General features: G+C 37.6%; 1 protein-coding gene across 4 annotated transcripts in view; it reads right to left on the bottom strand.

Annotated features, from left to right (window-relative positions):
- The window catches only part of HS3ST5 (heparan sulfate-glucosamine 3-sulfotransferase 5), a 283,807-nt gene that overhangs the window by 182,287 nt on the left and 76,949 nt on the right, over positions 1–24,571 (bottom strand). For 2 of the 4 annotated variants that reach the window (XM_057528256.1, XM_057528258.1), the window contains exon 2: positions 2,878–3,072. The exons of 1 other annotated variant lie outside the window; for it this stretch is intronic. The gene's annotated coding sequence lies outside the window, so the exon portion shown is untranslated. Of the gene's footprint in view, positions 1–2,877; positions 3,073–21,041; positions 21,086–24,571 lie in introns of those variants that run through there. One more of the 4 variants, XM_007190729.2, reaches the window with a different exon arrangement.

The following is a 24,571-nucleotide window of genomic DNA, read 5'->3' as shown; positions in this document are numbered from 1 at the left end:
ATGGACAACCTGGAAGAAATGGACAAATTGTTAGAAAGGCACAACCTTCCGAGACTGAACCAGGAAGAAACAGAAAATATGAACAGACCAATCACAACCACTGAAATTGAAACTGTGATTAAAAAACTTCCAACAAACAAAAGCCCAGGAAAACAAGGCTTCACGGGCAAATTCTATCAAACATTTAGAGAAGAGCTAACACCTATCCTTCTCAAACTCTTCCAAAATATAGCAGAGGAAGGAACACTCCCAAACTCATTCTACGAGGCCACCATCATCACCCTGATACCAAAACCAGACAAAGATGTCACAAAGAAAGAAAACTACAGGCCAATAGCACTGATGAACATAGATGCAAAAATCCTCAACAATATACTAGCAAACAGAATCCAACAGCACATTAAAAGGATCATACACCATGATCAAGTGGGGTTTATCCCAGGAATGCAAGGATTCTTCAATATACGCAAATCAATCAATGTGATACACCATATTAATAAATTGAAGGAGAAAAAACATATGATCTTCTCAATAGATGCAGAGAAAGCTTTCGACAAAATTCCACACCCATTTATGATAAAACCTCTCCAGAAGGTAGGCATAGAGTGAACTTACCTCAACATAATAAAGGCCATGTATGACAAACCCACAGCCAACATCGTCCTCAATGGTGAAAAACTGAAACCATTTCCACTAAGATCAGGAACAAGACAAGGTTGCCCACTCTCACCACTATTATTCAACATAGTTTTGGAAGTTTTAGCCACAGCAATCAGAGAAAAAAAAGAAATAAAAGGAATCCAAATTGGAAAAGAAGAAGTAAAGCTGTCACTGTTTGCAGATGACATGATACTATACATAGAGAATCCTAAAGATGCTCCCAGAAAACTACTAGAGCTAATCAATGAATTTGGTAAAGGAGCAGGATACAAAATTAATGCACAGAAATCTCTTGCATTCGTATACACTAATGATGAAAAATCTGAGAGTGAAATTAAGAAAACACTCCCATTTACCATTTCAACAAAAAGAATAAAATACCTAGGGATAAACCTACCTAAGGAGACAAAAGACCTGTATGCAGAAAACTATAAGACACTGATGAAAGAAATTAAAGATGATACAAAAGATGGAGAGATATACCATGTTCTTGGATTGGAAGTGGGTCACTTTTGAAAATGACTATACTACCCAAAGCAATCTACAGATTCAATGCAATCATCAAACTACCACTGGCATTGTTCACAGAAGTAGAACAAAAAATTTCACAATTTGTATGGAAACACAAAAGATCCCGAATAGCCAAAGCAATCCTGAGAAAGAAAAACGGAGCTGGAGGAATCAGGCTCCCTGACTTCAGACTATACTACAAAGCTAACAGTAGTCAAGACAGTATGGTATTGGCACAAAAACAGAAATATAGATCAATAGAACAGGACAGAAAGTCCAGAGATAAACCCACACACCTACGGTCACCTTATCTTTGACAAAGGAGGCAAGAATATACAGTGGAGAAAAGACAGCCTCTTCAAGAAGTGGTGCTGGGAAAACTGGACAGCTACATGTAAAAGAATGAAATTAGAACACTCCCTAACACCATACACAAAAATAAACTCAAAATGGATTAAAGACCTAAATGTAAGACCAGACACTATCAAACTCTTAGAGGAAAACATAGGCAGAACACTTTATGACATAAATCACAGCAAGATCCTTTTTGATCCACCTCCTAGAGAAATGGAAATAAAAACAAAAATAAACAAATGGGACCTAATGAAACTTCAAAGCTTTTGCACAGCAAAGGAAGCCATAAACAAGATGAAAAGACAACCCTCAGAATGGGAGAAAATATTTGCAAATGAAGCAACTGACAAAGGATTAATCTCCAAATTTACAAGCAGCTCATGCAGCTCAATATCAAAAAGACAAACAACCCAATCCAAAAATGGGCAGAAGACCTAAATAGACATTTCTCCAAAGAAGATATACAGATTGCCAACAAACACATGATAGAATGCTCAACATCATTAATCATTAGAGAAATACAAATCAAAACTACAATGAGATATCATCTCACACCCATCAAAATGGCCATCATCAAAACAAAACAAAAAAATGGTCATGAAGAAACTAGGGCCAAGACGGGAATAAAGACACAGACCTACTAGAGAATGGACTTGAGGACACGGGGAGGGGGAAGGGTAAGCTGGGACAAAGTGAGAGAGTGGCATGGACATATATACACTAACAAATGTAAAATAGATAGCTAGTGGGAAGCAGCCACATAGCACAGGGAGATCAGCTCGGTACATTGTGACACAATTGTTCTTGTGACTGAAGGACACAAACCACATAAAACCCCTTTAAATGAAGTTTGAAAATTAGAAGTACATTATTTTAAATGCCAACTTCCATGTTTCTCAAAGGCCCAAGACCCACTTTCATCAGGATATTTTGGGGGTGAGTAGCTGTAAAAATGCAGATTGCTGGACCATATCCCAGTCTAGTAAATCTAACTCTCTGTGAAATATGCCCAGGAATCAGCATTTTAAGAACCGCTCTCTCCCCTCATGTCACTCTCATGAATATTAGAATTTGGGAACCACTGTATGCCATGCTTTTTTGTGTGAAACTGATTTCAGATATCAAGATAACCACTGTGCCTTGTTTGTATTTATATTTATATGACATATAACAACTTTTGAACTTTGTATTTTATTTACCTTTTTTTGCTGCAGAACTAAACATAGCTGGCTATTTTCCTTATATTCAACAACTGCTTTTACTTTTGTATATTTTTAAAAATATATTAAGTATTCAATTTTGATGTAATTAAGAGTTACACAAGAATGTGAGTTACTTCCAAAGTTCTCTTACCTTCAAATCCTTATTCTTATTCAGAACGTTCTGAACATATACAATGGAAATTTTCAAGAAGAATATATGCAGTGGATTCTCTGTTTAATTTTCAAGTGTTTCAGGGCTGGCCAAGGAGACTCCTGAGGTGGACACCAGAAACGCCATTGAGAAGGGAAGACAGCAATGCTGAAGCCTCTGGGTACCTAATCACCTCTGAACAGAAAGAAAAACAAGTAGTCGGTCACCTGAAATTCACAGAGAATCTGCTATGGAGAAGGTTATTTTCAGTAAACTAGCACTGTTACTAAATTTAAACTTGGCCTGGGTTCGCTGCTCCCTGATTTAGCACCGTTGTTATTTAAAATTTCATATCACTGTGAAGTCAGCATTGCATGATGCTGTTGCCTGCAGAGGATTCTGGTTGAATGCATATTGCTTTAATTGACTATTTTTCTAAACATTGCATCAAGTAGTATAATTACTAATTTTATTTTTGATATGCAGGTGCTACATTTTGGTGCTGAATTTCTTCCTAAGTCAAGGCTGATGAGGTCTTTTGGAAATACATCCTTATGTGAGACTCTATCACATTTCATAAAAGATAAAATGTGATACTTTTACTAAATCCCAATGGAATCATCTGGTATTTTTGCTATGTTTTCTTTCACATGGGTAATGCTTGCCAAGATAATTAGACATAAATAAAAATTATATCCTTTGTAGTCAATATGTGTTGCCTACTCAGGGAAACCAAAATTCTAGCTTCTTTGTTGCATGAGTTAAGCAGGTGTTAGTAGTAGCTAATGCAAAAAGAGAATAAAACATCCATTTTAAAAATTGGTAATTAATCATGCAAATATTCTCCCAAAGGGTAGAGGAAGCATCATGCACAGATAAATACAAAGTCAAATACAAAATAAGAGTGTAATACATATGTAAGCACAGAGCACACTGTAGAACGATAGGTTTTCACGGAAGAGCTTATTGTTTGGCCACCCAAAAACCATTTCCCACTTTCTTCTTGCTTGCTATGACTCACACAAATAGAGAACAGAAAATCAAATGGTCACTCTCCTGGTCTCCCTTACTGCTAAGAGTGGTCATGCGATCCCATTCTGGCCCATGAACTAGAAGAAGTACACTGGGTTAGAAATCCAGGAAGAAATTTGTTTTATTGATAAATAGAAAGATTCCTTCTCCTCTTCTATTTACCACACAATTGCTTGCCTTGAATGAGGCCGTGATACTTGGAGGCAGAGCAGTCACCTTGTCACCGTGATGTAAAACACAACAAAAGTCCAGAGAAACTCAAAGATATCGGCCCTGTTATAGATGAGCAGCTGAACCAACACTACTAACTGTTTCCTTTGGAATTGTATTTGTTTAAACCAGTGGGTTTTCTGTTGCTTGCTAACAGAATCACTGTAGGTTGACGAAATGCTCAAAAAACATTTGTTAAACAGTAAGTGCCACTGCTATGATTGTAGTGATATCTATCTTTATAAATTGCAAAGTAATCTGCAAGTTCTCATTCTATGGAGTCAAGGACAGCTTTCATTCTGACAGAGGTTGGAACTTGCCTTCTTTTGACTCCTAGGAAAGTTGTGCATGTGGGGAATAATGGGTCACAAGGTGGTGGTAACTAACTAGAACGAAATGAAATGAAAAGCCTAGCTCAGAGCTAAGTTTGGAATAAAAGGGTCAAGTACTACGGTAAAAGAAAGGATTTCATTTTTGCCTCAGTGCCAAAGCTACCACATTAGTCGAAATCTCAGTGGAAGAGTTTGAAGTTCCACCATTATTATCTTGCTAAGTCTCTTGGATTCTTCTTCTGAAATATCGTTCACATCCATTACTTCATTACTGGCTTCCTTTCATCAACATTTCTTACTCAATCACAGTCTGGGTTTTCACTTTCTCTTTCCTAAACTATTGCTATAGACTCTTTAACAGATTTCTTTTTCTGTTTTTCTTAAACATTGCCATATGTACTATAGTTGCCTCAAGACTTAATTTTTTGAAATAATTTCATTGGATGCCTCTTCTGTTCAAAACACAAGAACTTTTGGTCTATTAGATTAAGAACAAGGTCTTTAACTTGGCATTTAAGACTCCTTATAACATAACTCCTTCTAGATTTCCTATCTCCCTTCCCCAATACTCTAGGTAGTTCAGTGAGAGGATTTGTCTCCACTCCAGAGGTACACCCTGACTAGGTTAAAATAATCTGTGTACCTCAATCTCTACCTACAATATTAGTGATGAGCACACAACCTTAATAGGTCAATGATCTCCATTCTGGGGTTTTCATTCCCCTATTGTGTAAATAAATAAATAAATAAATGAACTTTGTTTTTCTTGCTGGACATAAGCATATGAACATGTAGCATCTGGAACTACTAGCAACCACCTTGGGATCATCAGAGGAGAACTTGCTAGAACTTAAGTCAACACCAAGAGAATAGCTGAAAAACAGAAAAAAAGGATCTGAGTTCTGAGCTTGGTGTTTCACCCTGGGACAGAGCTTTGCTTGTAGGTAGAATACCCTGAACGTCTCAGTTATGTGTGAATTTATAGATTCCTTTTTTTTTGTATTAAGCCAGTTTGGATTGGTATCTCTGTTACTTGCAACCAAAATCTTTACAGTCTATTTATTTATATTTTTATTGTGTTCCTGCCATTTCATTCATTTCTACTTCTCTCTTCTTATCTATATTCTACCTCTTTGCATGATCCAGTCCTCTTCCCCATGAAATGTTTCCAGAGTCTTCTAATTCATAGTGAGAGAACCCTAATCTAAACCACTTTATTTTCCACTGTACATATTGATAAGAGAGCCCATCAGAGTATATGATGCTATCATTTGATGACTCTCAAATCTTATCTTTAGCTTAACATTTTCTTCTATTGCCAGACTTTTATTTCTAACTGAATAGTTGACATCTAAACTTGAATGTCTTGAAGGTCTCTCAAACTGAATTTTTCCATAACTGGATTCATAAAAACCTTCCTCTCAAACACACCATTCCTCCAGTGTTGCCTATTTTTGTAAACAGAACCATCAGCCATCAGTTAAACAAGCCAAAAAGCAAGGCCTTCAACCTTTAAAAAAAGGAATCAGAGTAGATTTAATCCTTCTTTTCCCCCTTAGCCCCAATACCTGATTATCAAATGCTTTTGATTTTACTGCTTAAATAATTTTTAAATCTATCTACTTTGTCCCCTTTCTTTCTCTATCTTCCTCTTTCCTTTTCTCCCCCACTATCATCACCACTACCACCACCACCACTACCTCTAAAACCTTGTCTGTTGCCTGGAATACTGCATGGCTTATTTCTGTCTCTCATCTCACATTTTGTTTCTCTCCACTAAATTCTCCTCATGGTATTTAGATCTTTTAAAAACACACAACTGATCATGTCAACCCCTTGTTTAAAAGCCTTCAATGCCTTCTCATTGTTCTCAGGGTAAAGAACAAGGACTTACATCACCCAGTCCCTACCTCTTCATCCTCATATCCCTAGAGAGAAGTGACTATTTCTGTTTATAATTATCCTCATTTTTAAAATACCCTGCATTCAGCACAGTGCTTAGCACATACTAGGCACTCAATAAATATTTGTTGAATGAATGAACAATTTCCTTGCAATAACTCTTGAACCATGAACCACCTTGTGTTATTATTTTTTCCTGTATATTTTATTTTTTGAATTACTTATAAGTACGCTGAAGGCAAAGAAATGTCCTATTTCTTTGTACTATATAGCAGAATGCTATGTAAGTAGTAGGGGTTCAGAAGGCATCAACTGTATTGATACTGATATTTCTTCTACTCTGATTCTTTCTTAAAAGGATAAGATTAAAGTGAACAAGGGGAAATATATTATTAGTCTGTCAAAAATGGAAGTAAAAAATAGGTAACTTGTTTCTGGATCCCAATTCTACAGAATCTGCACAGATTAATTATTATAAAGGAGCTCTTTTTCTACATGACATGGAGAACCTTCAGATAAGCCCTGAGTTATGTGAATAGACACTCAAACATGATGTTTGCTATTTTCACTGTCACACTTTTAAATATTTTATATTTCTCATTAAAAATCTTTTGTCTTTGAAAAACGTAAGCAAAAATTCAATAGTTTCGGGCTTCCCTGGTGGCGCAGTGGTTAGGAATCCGCCTGCCAATGCAGGGGACACGGGTTCGTGCCCCGGTCCGGGAAGATCCCACATGCCGCGGAGCAACTAAGCCTGTGCGCCACAACTACTGAGCTGGCGCGTCTGGAGCCTGTGCTCCGCAACGGGAGAGGCCGTGACAGTGAGAGGCCCGCGCACCGCGATGAAGAGTGGCCCCCGCTTGCCACAACTGGAGAAAGCCCTTGCACAGAAACGAAGACCCAACACAGCCAAAAATAAATAAATTTATAAAAAAAAAAAATTCAATAGTTTCAACAATTTTTAAAATATTTATTTATTTATTTTTTGGCTGCATTGGGTCTTAGTTGCGGCACGTGGGATCTTTTGTTGCGGTGCGTGGGCTCTTTGTTGCAGTGTGCGGGCTTCTCTCTAGTTGTGGCGTGTAGGCTCATTAGTTGTGGTGCACGGGCCCAGTAGTTCTGGCATGAGGGCTTAGTTGCCCTGTGGCATGTGGAATCCCAGCTCCCTGACCAGGGATCTAACCGGCATCCCCTGCATTGCAAGATGGATTCTTAACCGCTGGACCACCAGGGAAGTCCCAATAGTTTCAATAATTAACAGCTAAAGTCTTTTGGAGCTGAGACAAGTTATTTTGGAAAATAGTTATCCCAAGTACAAATTAATTCCTAGTTATTGGATATTTACCTGAAAGGGGCAAAAAGAACTGCAGGGATTCCAAGGTAGGGATGAAATTTTAGCCTATGCTATATACTGATATTACCTTAAATAAGATATTTCTTAGGGTAACCTAAAATAAGAACATGCACTGGAGTCTAAAGGTAATGAAGCAGTGGGGCTGTAAGTGTTATTAAACAGGAGGACACAGGGATACATGTTTCTCAGAGGCTTCTGACTGTGTTAATTGTGGCCAGAAAATGCTTTTTTAAGTTGAAAAATGGTAGATAGAATTGAGGGGAACCAGAAGAGGAGAGATCAGGAAATTTAAGAGTAGATAATGCAAATTTTGTGCCTGAAAAAATTCTTGAGATGGCTTCAACATCTGTTTCTTAAAAACTAGTTGAAGTTTGCCTAAGGCATACTTATATACGAGGTAATCGCCTTTGGGGTTCTATAGACTTGTTGTTTAGTTATAAATATCTTCTAGTTTTCTCAGGGTATTGGATCTGTTAGGGAGTTTGTAAAAGTAAAAAAAAGAAAGGAAAGGAAAAAAATTGAAAAAGAAACCTTCTTGCACAAAACGCATTTTAAGAAGGACTACAAATAGTTGTCTTAAAAATCAGAGAACAGGCTATTTTACAATTTTTACCCAGATATTAAAAGATATTTTAAGAAACTAGTGATTTGTAATTTAATATTCAACTGCTTTTCAAGCAAAATTCCACCAGAATATAGTCATGATTTCTTTTCTCTTGTAACTTAAACTCCAAGGGATAGGCTGAAGTGGCCCTGTTTATTTTGCTTCTCTTTATGTAAATAAAAAATAAGCTTAACTGCATGAAGGAAGGAGCTTATGCTCTGCCTCTTTTTACATGCTTCTTTTCTGTATAATGGAAAAAATTATTTTCAAGTATATGGTATTTCACTGGCTAAACTTTTCTGTTTTGTTAATTTCTATAGCTATTGGCAAGATTGGGTTAGTCCTTTTGCATGAAAATTGACATGTGTTCTATAATTATAGTACAAACCTTTTGCTTTTCTTTTTTTTTGAATTTTATTTTATTTTTTTATACAGCAGGTTCTTATTAGTTATTTATTTTATACATATTAGTGTATATATGTCAATCCCAGTCTCCCAATTCATCCCTTTTGTATTTCTTTAAAAACTGATTCCTTTAAGAGTATGAGATTGCCAATGGATGTCACAGCCATTCTATAATGCAAGTAGTGAAGTTTTAAAAAAACACATGGAGTACTGATGTTCATGAGTGCTACAAAAAGAATATAAGCTTGCCTATTTATGTATATTTTTGGTAGGTTTTTCTCAATATTGCATTGAAATGTAAAAAGTTTTACTTATCTACCTCTGGCTCAAAGATTTAGAGTACCCTGTAACAGCACCTACTAGTAAAAAGTAAAATTCTCTCTTATAATTTTGAAAACTTCCTAAGGAAATGAGAGAAATAATATCATATGATGAGAATTAAATAAGTAAAAGCTACACATAAGACATCCGTGATTATTCCTAGATGATTGACCTTCTGTGATTATCTCAATAAAAGAAACACTGAGAGTTTGGGAACTCCCTATAGTCCATTAAGGAGATCTGGAAATAATTTCATTGCCAGGAGACAGGACTGGAAAGTGACTGGAGAAGCTAAAATTGTATCATTACAGGAAGGGAATGGCTAGAGAGGGCAGTAGTTTAAGTTTTGTTTTTTCTTTGTGAGAGGATCCATCTCCCACAAAATAATCCTTACACAGAATCCTAGCATTCTGTGGAACATGGATCGACCACCACTAGCTTTGAGAATGAAGAAGAGAAAATCCAGAAATCAGAAGTTGCCAGGGTGGATCAAGAGCTTGCATCCTCCTGCAAACAGAAGTCACATCTTCAGAAGATTCCTCACACTTCCCTATGGTCTGAATGGCATGTCCCTCACAACCACCCACGTTTACTGGTCAGCTCCCCCAGGGACTGCTAGGTCAGAAAGAGGCACTGGACACAAAGGACACCAACATTCTGGACACAGTAGTGGAGTGGTTCCCCATTCATGAACTGACCACCTAGTTCAGGTACTTAAGTTCCTTGTGAGTCTGACCAGAATGAGACTGCCTCCTTAAATCAAATTCTCAGGCTGGTAAGGCAGAGACTCATACTCAGAGCAGTGGTAAATTCCATCAAAGCAGTATGGCTTTCATTAAGGATGTCCATCTGGTCTGCTCCTTCTTATACACTGATCTTCTTTACTCTGTGGTTCTGACATTGGCATTTCTGCAGCATTTTCATAAAAACAATCAGTAAAACACCTGCTATTCATGAATTTCTCTATTCTTTGCACTGTGGAGAAAATCAGTACAAATCATACACGATTCACATAAGGTAACACCCACTTGTAGACATAGACACACAGTTCAACTATCAACTATCTAACTGTCTTTAGTGGAGACTTGTAATAGGTTGAAAAAACTGTGTGAATGTATATAGCTCTACTCTTAAATCACAGAATATATTTAGAAGTTCTAAAAATTTCAATGTTTATTCTTTACTCTCAACGACTTTAAACTGTATTTATTTGCTTTTGCTTCATAAGAGCTGAGAGTAGAAACTATGCCTTCAATATTCTTCTGGCACCTAGAATGTCTGGCTTACAGTGGATGCTTAATGCATGATGATGATCACTACATAGAAAATTTTGCATCAGTGCAAAAGAGAAAAACGTTTCTAGCCTTTATTATCGTTTTCATTTATTTCTGGCATTGGCGAGACAGGAGATTTGCATTACTTTTGAGCATAGGCATGATGCATTTAGATATGCTTTCCCATCTCGGCACAAGATAAAACACGAGCCATACAACAATTGGTACTGCAATTTTATGCTGAATTGAAATATTTTAGACTTTGATGGGTTCAACAGATATACACACACAGAAAAGATAGATGTCAAAAAAACAGGAAAATGTTTAACTGTATCTTCAGCACTGCAAACTGGGCAGTGTTAACGGTGCTGTTTTCTCAGTAAGTGAGTTACACGAACTTTACATGATGATTTTTAAAATGGGTCTACATATGCTAAAATGATTAAAGATATCTTGTGGACTTATATAAAGTGAAAGTTATACATATGGTTCAAAAACTCTTCACTACAATCAAAGACTAACTTCTTTTTGGTAGAAGGCAAGGAGGCCAACGCTACCGAGAAACGTAGGAAATTCATGTGCTAACCCAGCATGGTGGGGTTTTTCCTCAAGTCTATTTGACAGAAAGTTTTAAGAAGCATCATTCTTTCTGCTAATTTTGTTACTGAGCCCAAGCTCACTCTGCTCGCTGCACAACAGGCTGAAACTGGGAGATGAGGTGTTGGGGCAAGAAGCATCGACTTTAATCAGAAAGCCAGCAGACCAAGAAGACGGCACACTAGTGTCTCAAAAACCATCTTCCCTCTGGCTGAATTCGGGCTCCTTTTATACAGAGGAAGGGGAGGGGGGGAGAGGGGCCCCTTGTGATGCCAATCAATGGCTGAGTGGGACTGCTAACTGTTGCTTGCTAACGGTTGCTCCCTAATGGTCACTTGCTTAGGCGAGGGGCCCCAGTTGCTTGCTAAAAGCTGTGTGCCCGCCCCACTCCTATTACAATTTTATCAAGGGAAAGTTCAAATGAGTCAAAACTAACAAAATATATTAGTACCACGTTGTTATGGAAATTGCTCTGGACTGGGGCTAGGTAATGTGGTTTCTAATCCAGGCTCTACAAGGCCTGAAATACTTCATTTCTTCCTGATGGGTTTTTATTTTGCCTATCCTTATGAAAAGAATTGGACTAAACCAGGGGTTTTAAAACCTCAGCTGCACTTTAGAATACCCTGAGGTTTAAAAAAATACCCATCCTCAGGCCCTATCGTCAAAGATGATGGTTCAGTTGGTCTGGGAAAGATGGAGCCTCAGAAGTTCCCCAGGTGACTGTAATATGCAACCTGAACTGAGAATCATTGACTGTATGTCCTCTAAACACTTTGACTGCCTAAAAGTCTGTGATTCTAGAATTTCTGGGAAAAGTCCCTCTCTCTCTCTCTCTCTCTCTCTCTCTCACACACACACACACACACACAGAGCCAAAGTTTGTTCATTAAACTGGACTCCCATTTCTAGTCTGATGGTAGTTTTCTACACTTAGTGAGGTCTAGATTTTCAACTAACAAATGAAAACTGTGATACCCTTCATACTAATCAGATAAAGTATTAATTCACAGGGAGTGTAAGTAGAAGGAAGAGAAGCAGAGAAACAAAATATAAGTGCTGTCAGAATATAAGCTTTCTAAGAGGAACAGTGTACCTGTTCATCAACATTTAATAAAAGCTTTGCTAGGTGTTTATTTACATAGAGAATTTTAGAGTTATAAGCTTTTAACAATTCCTCTACTTTCAACATATCTTAGCAACTATAAAAAAGATAATCCTGATAGTGGGAACACTAGAGAAATGTTGAGAGTTGGTCTAATTAAAGGAGACAAATCTATTTCAATGAAGATGCTTGATGCTTATTTATTGAATGAGTGAAATTCTCCCATGTCCTAAATATAGACCTTATGACTGGATAGATCTGATGACTGGAAAAGATCTTTCCAAGGAAAATGGTAATGGGTTTTGCTTTGCTAAAGGAAGATCCAGAGTATCTCTGACCTTAATCTTAAAACTGGAATGGGGTTTCCTTGGGAGAGAGGAATATAGCGTAAGTAATAAGCATATTAAGGTTAGACCTCCCTCTCCACTCTTGTACTTCTCTGTTCAGGCCACAGTGAAGAGGCTGAAGTCATGGTTTGATAGTAGGAGTTAAGAACTGTGGCCCTATTTTGCCACCTATATTTAGGCCTGGCCTCTCTTTCTGCAGTTGCTGGGACTCCTTCTAGCCTTTGAGACATGGCAACAGGGACAGAGTGCTAATGGTTATATCTGAAAGGCTGCTCAATTCTTAGATCCTTCTTTCTGTTTGAAGGGGCTTAATTTCCAGAAAAAGGTAAACCCATAGTCACTAAAATTTCTTTAATTAGATAAAATTTATTCATTTGTTCATCCAATAAATATTTATGGTATGTCTTCTTTGTTTTAAGCCATGGGGATATAAAGATTCTTAGATAATTTGCAAGTACACAGCATACTCATTGACTTCAGCTCATACTGTTTTAAGTCAGTTCTCAAGTTACTGCTTGACTCATTTCAATTTATTTTTAATCCCCATCTAAAAATATCTTAATAAAAGGAAATGACTCAAAATATTTCAGTGTCAGAAGCAAGAATGAAAAATATGTGTATGTGTGTTGGAGGAGGGGGAGCGGAGAGGAGATACTGGTGGATGTCTACTGGTGCTGAAAAATAGTATTTGAAATGACTGAGATGATCCTTGGTCACTAAACACAAGGCCAATGTTCCTGTTCTGATTTAAATCCTTCATGAAAAACTGGAGTAGATGCACAAATATACCTTTGTAATTTAATGTGTAAAAAAGCCCACCATGTAATCTGGATTCTCTTCTCTATGTAATTATAGTCATTTTCTAAAGTGTCTAGTATGAAAACACAGAGCCATAACTCAGTTTTCAGTAATATCTTGTAAAAACAGCATCTCAGAGCTTACAATCCACTACACTGTTCTCCGTACCAAACTACCTAAACTGTTTACTATCTGGAGACAAGTACCGACCACGCAAGCTATGAAAGTCAAAGGTGCTCTGGGTTTCCTAAGAGCGTGAGCCCAGGTGTCAGCACTGGGACCTGCCATGTTGCCAGAGGAACAAGGAAGCATGAGGGCATTTGCCCAGAGTGGTTTTGATATCAATGGGTTACACAACCAAAGCACTGAAAAGGCACTGAATCACCACTGAAAAGGCACACAATAAGCAGAACAGGAATAAAAAAAGAAATGAAATCACGGGGTGATTCATGGCATTTAAAAGAAACATTTTTCAGTTCTTTAAGCTATGCTGATATATTTAAACAAACATCAGGGTTTTTATTTTTTAGACTACAAAGAAAATATCCTATCTCCCTATTCTTTTCAAGACGCTTTATCTGCAATTTCAACAGACAATAATTGTTTTCTAAAAACTACCCTTTTGATAAATCTTGCTTGGACAGTTTAGTGCAGAGAAATCAAAACTTTCTTTTAGGCACTTACAAGCTTAATCAGGTCAAAAACAGATAAACACTATTAATGTTTCCCTTTTTTTTCTCATTTTCTCCATTCTCTGCCTCCGTTACTCCTTGTACTACTTCTGAAGCAATAGTCTCCCCTTTATCTATTATTATGCATTCTCTCTACGACCACCCACAGTTTTGTTTTTTTAAAAAAATTTTTTAAAAGCAGATAAGCACTGAGAAAGTAAACTTTTCCATTCAACTTTTCTATAATGAAGGGTCCTGGGCTCTTATCAGGTAAAGTTATAATGTGGAAATTTATCCACCTGGTAATAAGATCTCAGGTAATATCTCTTTACTATATTGATTTTGAAAAAAAAACAAAAACCACATCTTTGTTGCCAGACTTTGGAGTACAGCAATGGCGTTCCATAAGAGATTTGAAAAGACATGTCGAAATGTCTCCAACCAAACTAGGCTAGAGAGGTTGCATGGGGTTGTATTATAGAGAACTAGTACCATAAGGACAGGAGTTGGTGCACAGGGGCATGACAAGATCTGAGAAATGCAAATTAAAATATGAGTTTCTCAAAAAGATATATAATGACTACACTATTTAAATTAAATCTCCTTTCTCTTGAGATTGTAAGATCTGTGGGGCAGGTGTTTTGTATCCTCAGCACCAAGTTCAATACATAGTCTGTAACTTCACTGTCTAATATGGTAGCTAGTAGTCACTTGTGGCTTTTTAGCACTTGAAATGTAACTAGTTCAAACTGAAATGGGCTGCAAGAAAACACTACATGCTGGATTTTGAAGAGTTAGTGCCCCCAAAATAAGAATATAAAATATCTCATTAATAACTTTAATACTGATTACATGTCAAAATGATAATATTTTGGATAATTTCACTAAATAAAATACATTATTACACTTAGTCCTATCTCTTTATTTTTACTTTTTAAAAAAGTGGCTACAAGAAAATTTTAAAGTCCGCATATGACTCACAACATATTTCTAGTAAGCAGCACTTGTCTAAATTCAACATTATGTGTTAAATGAACAAGTGAATGAATGGATGAATGAGTGAAAGGTGTTTGCATCTAGAGCTGACACTACCAGAAGGAACCATACCTAACTTTTAGTAGGATGATACTCAATAATAATAGGTCAACGACTATAGTAGACTTTATCAATGTTCCCAACACTTTACCTCTTCCAACATCCATGCCCATTGCCATGTGCCTTTGTAGGCTGTCCTGATAAAAAGGGATAATCTCTTTCCCTACTCCTTTTCTTTGGGTTTGTTCATAGGACTTTTTGGTCCATAAAACATTAGAGAGCACAATTTGTTCAAAAGCCTGAACAATGCTTTCACTATTGAGTTTTCTCACCAGCACTTCTGCTACTGCCATGAGAACTTGGGCAGGCAGGAGGAGGATGGGAGACATGCAGAACTACGTTGCCCCAGTGGAGCCCAGCCTGATCCCCAGTCACATGAGTAAACAGATGAGATCATCACATATCAACCCACTGCAGCCTAGATCAGCCAATCCCAAATGACCCACAAACCATGAGATAGATACATGCTTATTATTGCACACTGCTGAGATTTTGCACTTGTTTGTTATCCAGCCTACTTTGAGACACCTAACTGATATAGAAGTGTAGTCTTCAGAACTGAGCTTTCATTTTGAATGTGAGAATTCACACTGGGGACCTTACAGTCACACTTGAAAATACCCTTCTCTCTAACCTCTTAGATAAAATAATTTTTGCTATGATGACATGTATGGGAATTAGGGCAGATATTCTAGCAGGAGCTGGACAAATTCATCCTAGAAGTATAACTCATTGATTATCACGGGCAGTTTTAAGGCAGGCATCAGCAGGGATGCTAAAACTTAAAAGGAATGGAGTAGCATAGCATGATTCTTATTTTTCCAAGCAAGTGTTGGATTTGTTAAAAAGGTCCTTCTTATGAAGGTCCTTAGGTTTTTTTGTTGTTGTTGGGGAAAAGCTGTTAATATATGCGTACTCCCAGCTTTGTCGTATCCCTCTGCTTGATGAAGATGGTACTGGCTTTGTCCACTAGTCATCCCCTGCTTTGCCCTCAACATGCTCCTGGGAGGGATCTCCTACTGCCTCATGGGTTCTTTGGGCTTTTGTGATGCTGAATAAGAACGTTGAGAATGAGAGAGAAGTGGAATTGTGGGTAGAAAAGTAAAAGGGTAAGATTAGGAGAGTAGTGTCCTTTTATAAAAGACAGAAAAGTTGTAGAAGATCAGGGATGGCACAGTGTTTTGTGAAGGACTTTTAAATAAGGGGACTCAGAGAAAGTGAGGGTAAAAGGGACCATGGATAGAAAAGGAAAGGAGATTTTAACGAACATTCCTGTAGGTTTTGTTAAGTTCTCTTCACATGATTTAAAAAATGTAGCTAGAAAACGAGTTAATTAATTAATTACATAATTTTTTTTATAAGACCACCAGCTTCTGTGGGTCAAAGCTTCTGCCAGTGATGACCTTGTACAAAAAGTTTAATATGGAATGAAGTCATAATGTGGTGGAGAGAATGGAAGAACACATAGGACCTACAGTGATATTCACTTCCCATATCACTTACTAGCTGCATATCTGGACAGTTACTAAGCCATTCCAAAGCTCATTGTCTTGATTTATACTGTGGAGAAAGTTATACACGTCATAGGTTGTTTTCAGGCTTAAATAAGACAGTGAGTATCAAAATGTCTACCACATTGCTTAGACATTTATAAACATTAGTTGAAATGTTGGGGCACAGTATTTTCTTTACAAAATTCAAAGTTTGGTCTATAGTCCCTATAAAAGTTGACCTATACACCCAGGCTATGCTCCAAGTTTAGTAGCAGCAGCCGACTGCTTAAGCAGTTGCTAATCGACAAAGAACTCTGTTTTCGTTACAAGTTCCTTTTATGGAAGGCGAAAGAAGCTATGCTCCGTACCAGGCATGGTCGATGAGGAGCTTCCAAAGGAGGAGTGAACTCAAATGCTGGGAAACTCAACAAACAAAGTGACGACTTATGGAGACTTTTTAAATTAAATCTTTGAAAGAGCACCTTATATGTCGTTCCATCACTATCCTAAGTTACTTTGAGAAAAGACAGCAGAGGTATACCCGTGATCAAAATAATGTCACATATTATTTTCAGTAGTGAAATTTGGAAACATGGTGCTACTGCATGGGAATTGATTGTGGCCTGATAGAATTCTAGTTTTTACTAGCAATACAACCAGCGAATCACAAGGTGGCATCTAGGCTTTAGATACTCTTCAGCATGGAAGACCTATATAGAGCTGTATAGAAAAGGCACTGGCAATCTATGTTTTGAAATTGCAACACAAAATTGCTAGCTGATGCTATGTAAGCAGCAACTAGCCTAAGGCTGCAAGGAATGAACATAAGAATAAAATTAGATTAAGAAGATAAATATGCTTTTCTGGAGACTGGAAAACACCAATACAGCATCATGCTTCTGAATTTACAAAATGGGGGTTTAGAAAGGACGGGAAGTAGTATGGGACCGAACCCACAGCTTTGAGACAGGGATGAAATGGAAAAATCCACCTGGTTCTTCTCACGTACATCTGAATAATGCTTAACATGAAATGGCAAATCAGGATCATCATCAACAATAATGTCTTGATATGCAGCCAGCCTACCAGCATAGATTGCTAGGCTGGAGCTCCACAGGTGAGAGGAATAGATAACAACAGCGTAGCTGAGCAGATGTGGTTTGGTGAGTTGATGTGGGGACAGCCACAAGCTGCGAGGACAGATACAATCTTGCGAGGACACTGAAACACAATTTCAAGGTACATCATGGAGGGCGGTGGACGCCTGGGAAGCAAGAGCCTGATAGATTGCTCTGACACATAGCAATAAGGAAGAGTGGCCTCGTTTCCAAGGCACACCTGGTGCAAAGAGCAGACTCTCAGAATCCTAGGCTCTGCCCACACCAGTAGAAGCCATAGACAAAGAAGACAATCCGCTATGCACACACAGGTGGGAAAGGATTGCTGCAGGTATGTGGTATCCAAACCAGGTTAGTTACACTAGAGCCAAATCTGGAAAACCCTATGTACTGTTTACTCATATAAAGGTAAGAGTTTTATGGAAAGGGCCTAGGAAAGATATTTCAGTCAAGTCTCATGACCTCCGAGAAGCTGCGGCTTAAATGATGGCATAGCACGTATCTTCAGGCTTTGAATGCAGGTAAATAGAATAAGGATTTTTACAAACTGATCTAGCCTGGGAATGCTCAGTGGCTATAACCAGTGTACAGCAGTCTACAGACATAATGCTTGATACATGTGGTGTATTATATCCTCTGTTAATAAAATGTCTTAAAATAACTTTGAAGAAGAGAGCTTGCCCAACATTTAATTATTTCCATGATTACTGGCAAAGGGAAACATGTCACACAGCAATAGTCCATGAACTAAATTACCGGGGGGGGGGGGGAAATTATTAAAAACGTGCAGGCATGGCTGAATCACATGAGTTTTGAATTTGTCAGATATCGTCTCGTGGCTTAAGTCACAGTGTTTTCGTGGGGATGAAAAGTGATAATAGATATAGATGGGGTTTGTAAGCCATCAAGTACCGTACACACATATTGCAAGCCTTAAAGTACAATCAAGAGAACTTCAACAAGAGTGTTCCAAGCAGACCTACTACAATTTGCTCTTCTACTCATCTCAGCTTTAATAGACAGTAATATAGTTTGTTTGCTAGCCTCTTAAGCTAAGGCAAGTAAAAAGCTTTAATGATGGCTTAAGCAGCATTTTTATAGCAGTGCTCCTATTAAGAGAAAAAAGGAATAAACTCTCATCCTCTTGTTGCAGTAATAGTCTTGATAAAGCCATCTTCCCACCCCAAATCAAGTTTGTTTGGACTTTACACAACTTCTGAATGTAAGGCTGGGCACTCTACCAATTTGCAGTTACTGAAGAGGACATAGGTTGTGTTCTGTTCTACTTGTGTAACAGGACCACCTTCAAAGAGAAAGGATTTCTTTTTTAGCTCGACTGTTACTTTATTTATACAGATTCCCCACCCCCCAAAACAAACCTCCCCAAACCAACAATTTGAATTCAAAGGTAAACTCTAATCTACCACAACCTGGTTTCATTTATTGTGTTAATGGGAATAAGGATAGTAAGAGTAGATTAAACAAAAATCTCTTCCAATTTTCTCTTCATTTTAATCAGAGTTCCTAACTAAAATAAAGTCATTTTTATCCATCTCTTCCTTAATCTTGTTTCTTTTGCCTCATCCTGGAATTGGTAATTCACTCAACTGTGGGTTATTGTTTCTCATCTTTCCAAGTACCCTTCTGTGGCTAACCCTTTACATTTGTTAGTCTGGTTGCAACACAGAAGTTCTAAAGCTTTACTGAATTTAACGCAAGGGACCACAAGGAGAGCGCTCTGTAATTTTCTAGTGGCGTCAGTTTGCACTGGAGGTACCAGCCAATTGGGCAGTGAGAGTTAACCTAACGGCCACTGATACATTAGGCTGTTTTCTACTTGTTCCTTAGTGATGAAAACAAGAAAAATGTGCATCTTCGTGAGAAGTGAGGGAGATAAACCAAGAATGAGAGATAAACTTAAGAAAAGTAGAAAATAAACTTGAGGTCTGAGTCTAGTCAGAGAAACAAGGGTGACTGACAGAAATGTGACTTCGAAGAAAGCACTGGGGCTTCTATAGTATGTAATCCACAAATTTGGTGATTCCAAAATATCAGGACATGTTTTATAAAGAAGTTGCTGTCTCATTTAAAAGTTTGATAGTTAAAAATAAATTTAAGAAACTCCTTGGGGTTAAGCATTTTGTCTTCTAGTCATTATTCAGTTTTCCCAGTGCCCTTGAAAACTGCTACATCCCATATTTGCATTTCTATACTTTATTTAATATCTATATTTTTTTCTATTATGTATACTGGAGAGCTCAGTCTAGGTGAGCATAAATAACATTGAGCAGAGTTAGAAACATCAATTTTTATTATTTGTTTTTGAAGTCAAAAGAAAATTATTTTACTAACTGAATTTAAAAGCCTAAACTTGTTTTGTTAATAAATAATAATATATGAAATATGCACTATGGGATCCACCAATTATATATTCATATACATAGATGGTGATCCTTTTCGGAAATATAGTGAATAGTTGAAACTGAAAGAGCAACTAATATTTGATTAGAATACAATATTATGAAGATTGTTATAAAAACTATGTGTCTCTAAATAAGAAGCAAACACTAACAGTTTGCTACAGAAAGTTCTGTTAGCTTTTCAAGATTCATCCAGCAAACAATTCAGATATTTACCAGACAGTCTGAGAAAAGAGTGTATGGTCACCAGATTGTTGTACATTACTTCATGGTTCATTCAATCATCAAAAATGTACTGAATGTCTGCTATGGGCCAGGCACTGAGTTAGGTTGTAGGGATAAAATAACAAGGACAAGCAAACAAGGTCTCTTCTTTCATAAAGCAAATGTCTAATAATTTTCAAAACAGAGGCAAATTATTAGGACAACAAAAATTGCAATAATTAAAATAAAAGTTAATAAGACAGCCCTCACTTTCCACGGTTCCAACATGTTTGAATTTCAGTACTGTGCAAAGCAAAGATGGCCTGTAATATAATATCGGCTGTTTTAGTCCCAACGCAGGATTTTCAGGCTGAAGGTACTGTTTATTCAATCACGTGTCTACCCTGATTTGTTTTTTATGTTTTTTTGTGAATATGCTATGTGAGAAGAACATCTGTGACACTTTCAGTGGTCCCTGCTGACAACAAGATTGCTACCTAGCTTTTCAGAGTCTGGTCAAGACTAGCCCGTTTAATCAATGAAATACGTGAAATAATTTTCTTGTAATTTCCTCTCCTTTCTCCTTACTTAAGAAATGTATCACATAACAAAGAAGTCAACTCCTAGAAATTCATTGACTTGTGTCTATGCTTTTTATTAATATTCTTTTAGCACAAACATGCTAATCAATAATTAACTTTTTAGGCCCAGGGGAACCTCTTACATGTTTTTCTTCTTCTATCAACTATCTATTACTTGTACGTTCATTGTATCAACAACTGTCTTTTACTTTATTCAGTCATGCATTCAAAGTTACAAGAAATAATTTGAGTGGCAAACGAGGTATGAAACAGAAGCCCTTGGTACTCCTTAGGTACATACCTCAAAGCTCCTTTCTGGTGGTAAGCACTGTCCTGTTCTGGTGCGGGCACTGTCCTGCGGTGGATGTCCCCCTTCAGAACTGAAGTACTCATTCCTCCAACATCTACGAGTGTTGACTGCAGGCAGCTCACAGTTGCATCCCTCTCCTGGCATCGCCCTTGACTGAAGGGAACTGCCTTACCTACGGTGTGCCCCCTCCCCAGGGGTAGTCTTTATCCAGTGATTGGTCAACATGGGATACAAAGGCTGGGACTCTTGCCTCAGTGTACGACAATTCTGAGGACCCATCTAGGTTAAAAGCTCCCATGATAACCTGGGGTCACTGTTGCAACAGCTCACAGGTGACCTTCTCCATCTGTACAATCCTGCTTCCCTCAATTCCTTATAGCTGTTATTCCCAAACACTTCCCCAAATTCTATGTATACAAATTTCCCTTGGAATGTGTTTCCGGGGAAGTCAAAGGAGGATATAGCACCAAAGATAACTAATATAAAAATAGATCAATATGAATCTGATTTCTAATCCTTACCCATTTTCATGATTCTTATCATTCATGTAAGGAAATATTACTTACATAATACCACATTCCACCAAATTTTATGATATGAATATTACTCATTGTTTCAGACTGAATTTTAGGAAATATTCTGAATTCCCTAAATGCTTCTCAGAAAATATTTTTTAAGGATAAAAAATTTTTATAGACCAAATACATCATTATGATGAAATGGGATGGAAGTAGACTGAATACAAATAAATACAAAGTTAAGATTTGAATCCTTTCAGAGCTAACAATAAATGTGATATATTTTCAAATTTTACATTTCATTGACTAGAATATGAAGGAGATAAAAATTTAGCAGCGAAAGAGAAGAATTCACCAAGTATACGACCATAATAAAGATATTGCCAACTTTGGTATGAAATAAGGGATATTTTGTCTTCTCTTGTGTTAAAGTTTGGCTCTTTGTTACTGTAAGTGTTAATTTTCAAAGTATAGGGTATAACTTCAGTCCAGGTAAGCAAGTGGATTATTGAAAGGACAACAGTAATCCCATTGCTTAGTGTCTACATTATTGGATCTCATCGGCAGATTCACTCATCCGTTAAGAATTCCACTTGCTTACTCATGACCTTAAAGTTGAGTATTTAGAAGTATTAGAAAAGTAGAAATCTTTCTCAAGTGTTTTGAGTGAGTAAATGGAGCAGGGAACGGAAAGAATGTCTATGAAAGGACTTACTAATAGCAAAATATCAGAAGCATGAGAAAAGGGCCTGTGAAATATAATCTTCAGCAGTAAGACGTGTTCCAAGAAATGCCTTTCTGATTCATTCAGTTAGCACTGGGGAGGTCCTGTAGCAGTAAGGGTATGTTTAAAAAGTATAAAACGTAGTTAATTTTGCCATTGCGGTAGCATTAATGTGGGAGAGTGGTTTTAAAATTGCCTTTCAGCAGCGAAGCACTTTCTTCAAATGAAATCTTATACAGAAGCCCAATATGTAAAACAGAAGAAAGAGGACTAGCTCTGTCTGAAGTCAAGGTCAGGGGCTGGGAGTTCCAGTGGTGCAGAACCCCTCAAACTCCAAGACACACTAGAGAACTCCTAGGACTCCAGGGAGCAGAGTGTAAAAACCAACTGGGCTATTGGAAAGCTCTCAACTGTGAGCACTTGAGTGCTTAAAATTTTTGTTGCTTCCCAGCATTGATTTTTCCATTTCCCCTTCCTATCAGTATTCTGGAATTCTCAGCATGTATTCTGGATAGGTTTGACACCATTCTTGACTCTGGGAATGGCCCCCAATTGGCTTAAGCCAGTCAGCATATCCAATCTCCAGGTCACACTAATAGACTTAATAGATTCAGGGTTGAACACATGATCCAACTCAGGTAATGAGAGCTGCAAGAATCAATTACAAGTTGGTCTTTTTTTTTTCTATCCTAAGAGCAAAGTGCTAGATTTGTATCTGAAAGCACATAACCCCAGGAGCTGCTGAGTTGTTATACTGTGACAGTAATGGAGGAGGATTGCAGAATGGACCCAGCACTGGGGAAGTGGCCCTGAGAACTGGAAACAGTCATCCTCCAGAATGCATTTGAGCTACTGGTCACGAGTTGCCCGAAGCCATTCAGCCTTCTCAGCTACATGACAATAAATTTCCTTTATACTTTAAACCAACTTTTAATTGGGTTTTCTGTTATAACAGGAAAGTATCACCACTGGTATCTATTTCATCCCAAGACCTAGAAGAGTCAGTCCTAGCACACAGTGAGTAGCTCAGCAAATATCTGTTGACTGAATGAGTCATGGGTTCTAATGCCCATCTTGCCCCTAACTAATTCATTTTACTCCACCAGATCTTACTTCCTTTATTTGTAAAATAAGAAGGGTTGCTCAGATAGTTCTTCAAAACCCATTCCTGCTCTAACACTATGAGTCTCTCTATGCCTTTGTGCAGATTATTGCTTATGTGTCTGCTTTTCAGCTAACCTGCAGAGGTTTGAGAGTTAATGAACTGATTCAATTTTGTAGAAATTTAGCCCACTGAGGATTTTTCATTAGCTGCGGGTTAAGGTGGCCCCGTTCCTCCCTGAGGTGACTGCCTGATTGTGAAATTATGGTAACCCACAGAAGAGAATCTGTACACTGGAGGACTGGGAATGTTGAATTCATGGGAATCAAAGCTGGGTTATCACCATTTGCTTGAGAGTATCCTGAACATCTGTGGAGGGGGATGAGTATAAGTTCTAGATGATTGCAAGAGAAAACTGTATTATTTGAGGATAATTGCAAGGATACCTATAATTCTTAACCAAAATTTCAGAATGCTAGGGGCCTGTGAGCACAATGTGCTGAGAAATGGAAAGGAATGCTTTCTTTTGTAAAAAATGTAATCTAGTCAATACCTATAAACTCACGTCAACTCAGGCCTGACCCTGACTGCGGCTTATGGCAAAGCACCATCATCTTTGGAGCTTCAGAGGCTAGGATGGGTGGGTGCAGAATCTCTGTCCTTTCTTTATAAGCTTTCATATTGTAGGTTGTTCCATCATAGTCACAATCTAGAGCAGATTCAATAGAAATATAATGCAAGTGAGCCATAAATGCAATTTAAAATTTTCTGGTAGCAACATAAAAAAACAGTAACAAAAACAGGTGAAATTAATTTTAATAACATTTTATTTAATCCAATATGTCCAAAATATTACCATTTCAACAGGTGCTCAATGTAAAAAGTTGTTAGTGAGATGTTTTATATATTTTTGGCACTAAATCTTAGAAATCTGAAATTATAACACATCTCGATTCAGATTAGTTACATTTCAAGTGCTCAATGGCCACATGTACTCTGTATGGATCAACAAAAATCTAGAGGATAGCTCCTTCCTCCCAGGTTTTTGTTTTGTTTTGTTTGGGGTTGGGTAGGGTAGGGGGATCATAAGTGCACACACTATCATCAAACACTGTAGTTTAAATCTGAGGGGCCAGCATGTCTCTTCTCACGAGGGACAGAAGTTTAAGATGGCCCA

Source organism: Balaenoptera acutorostrata, chromosome 14 (genome assembly GCF_949987535.1).
Source record: "Balaenoptera acutorostrata chromosome 14, mBalAcu1.1, whole genome shotgun sequence".
In the NCBI taxonomy this organism is placed as follows: domain Eukaryota; kingdom Metazoa; phylum Chordata; class Mammalia; order Artiodactyla; family Balaenopteridae; genus Balaenoptera; species Balaenoptera acutorostrata.
Note: the sequence above shows the minus strand (reverse complement) of the source record. Positions and strands in the feature narration are given on the sequence as shown.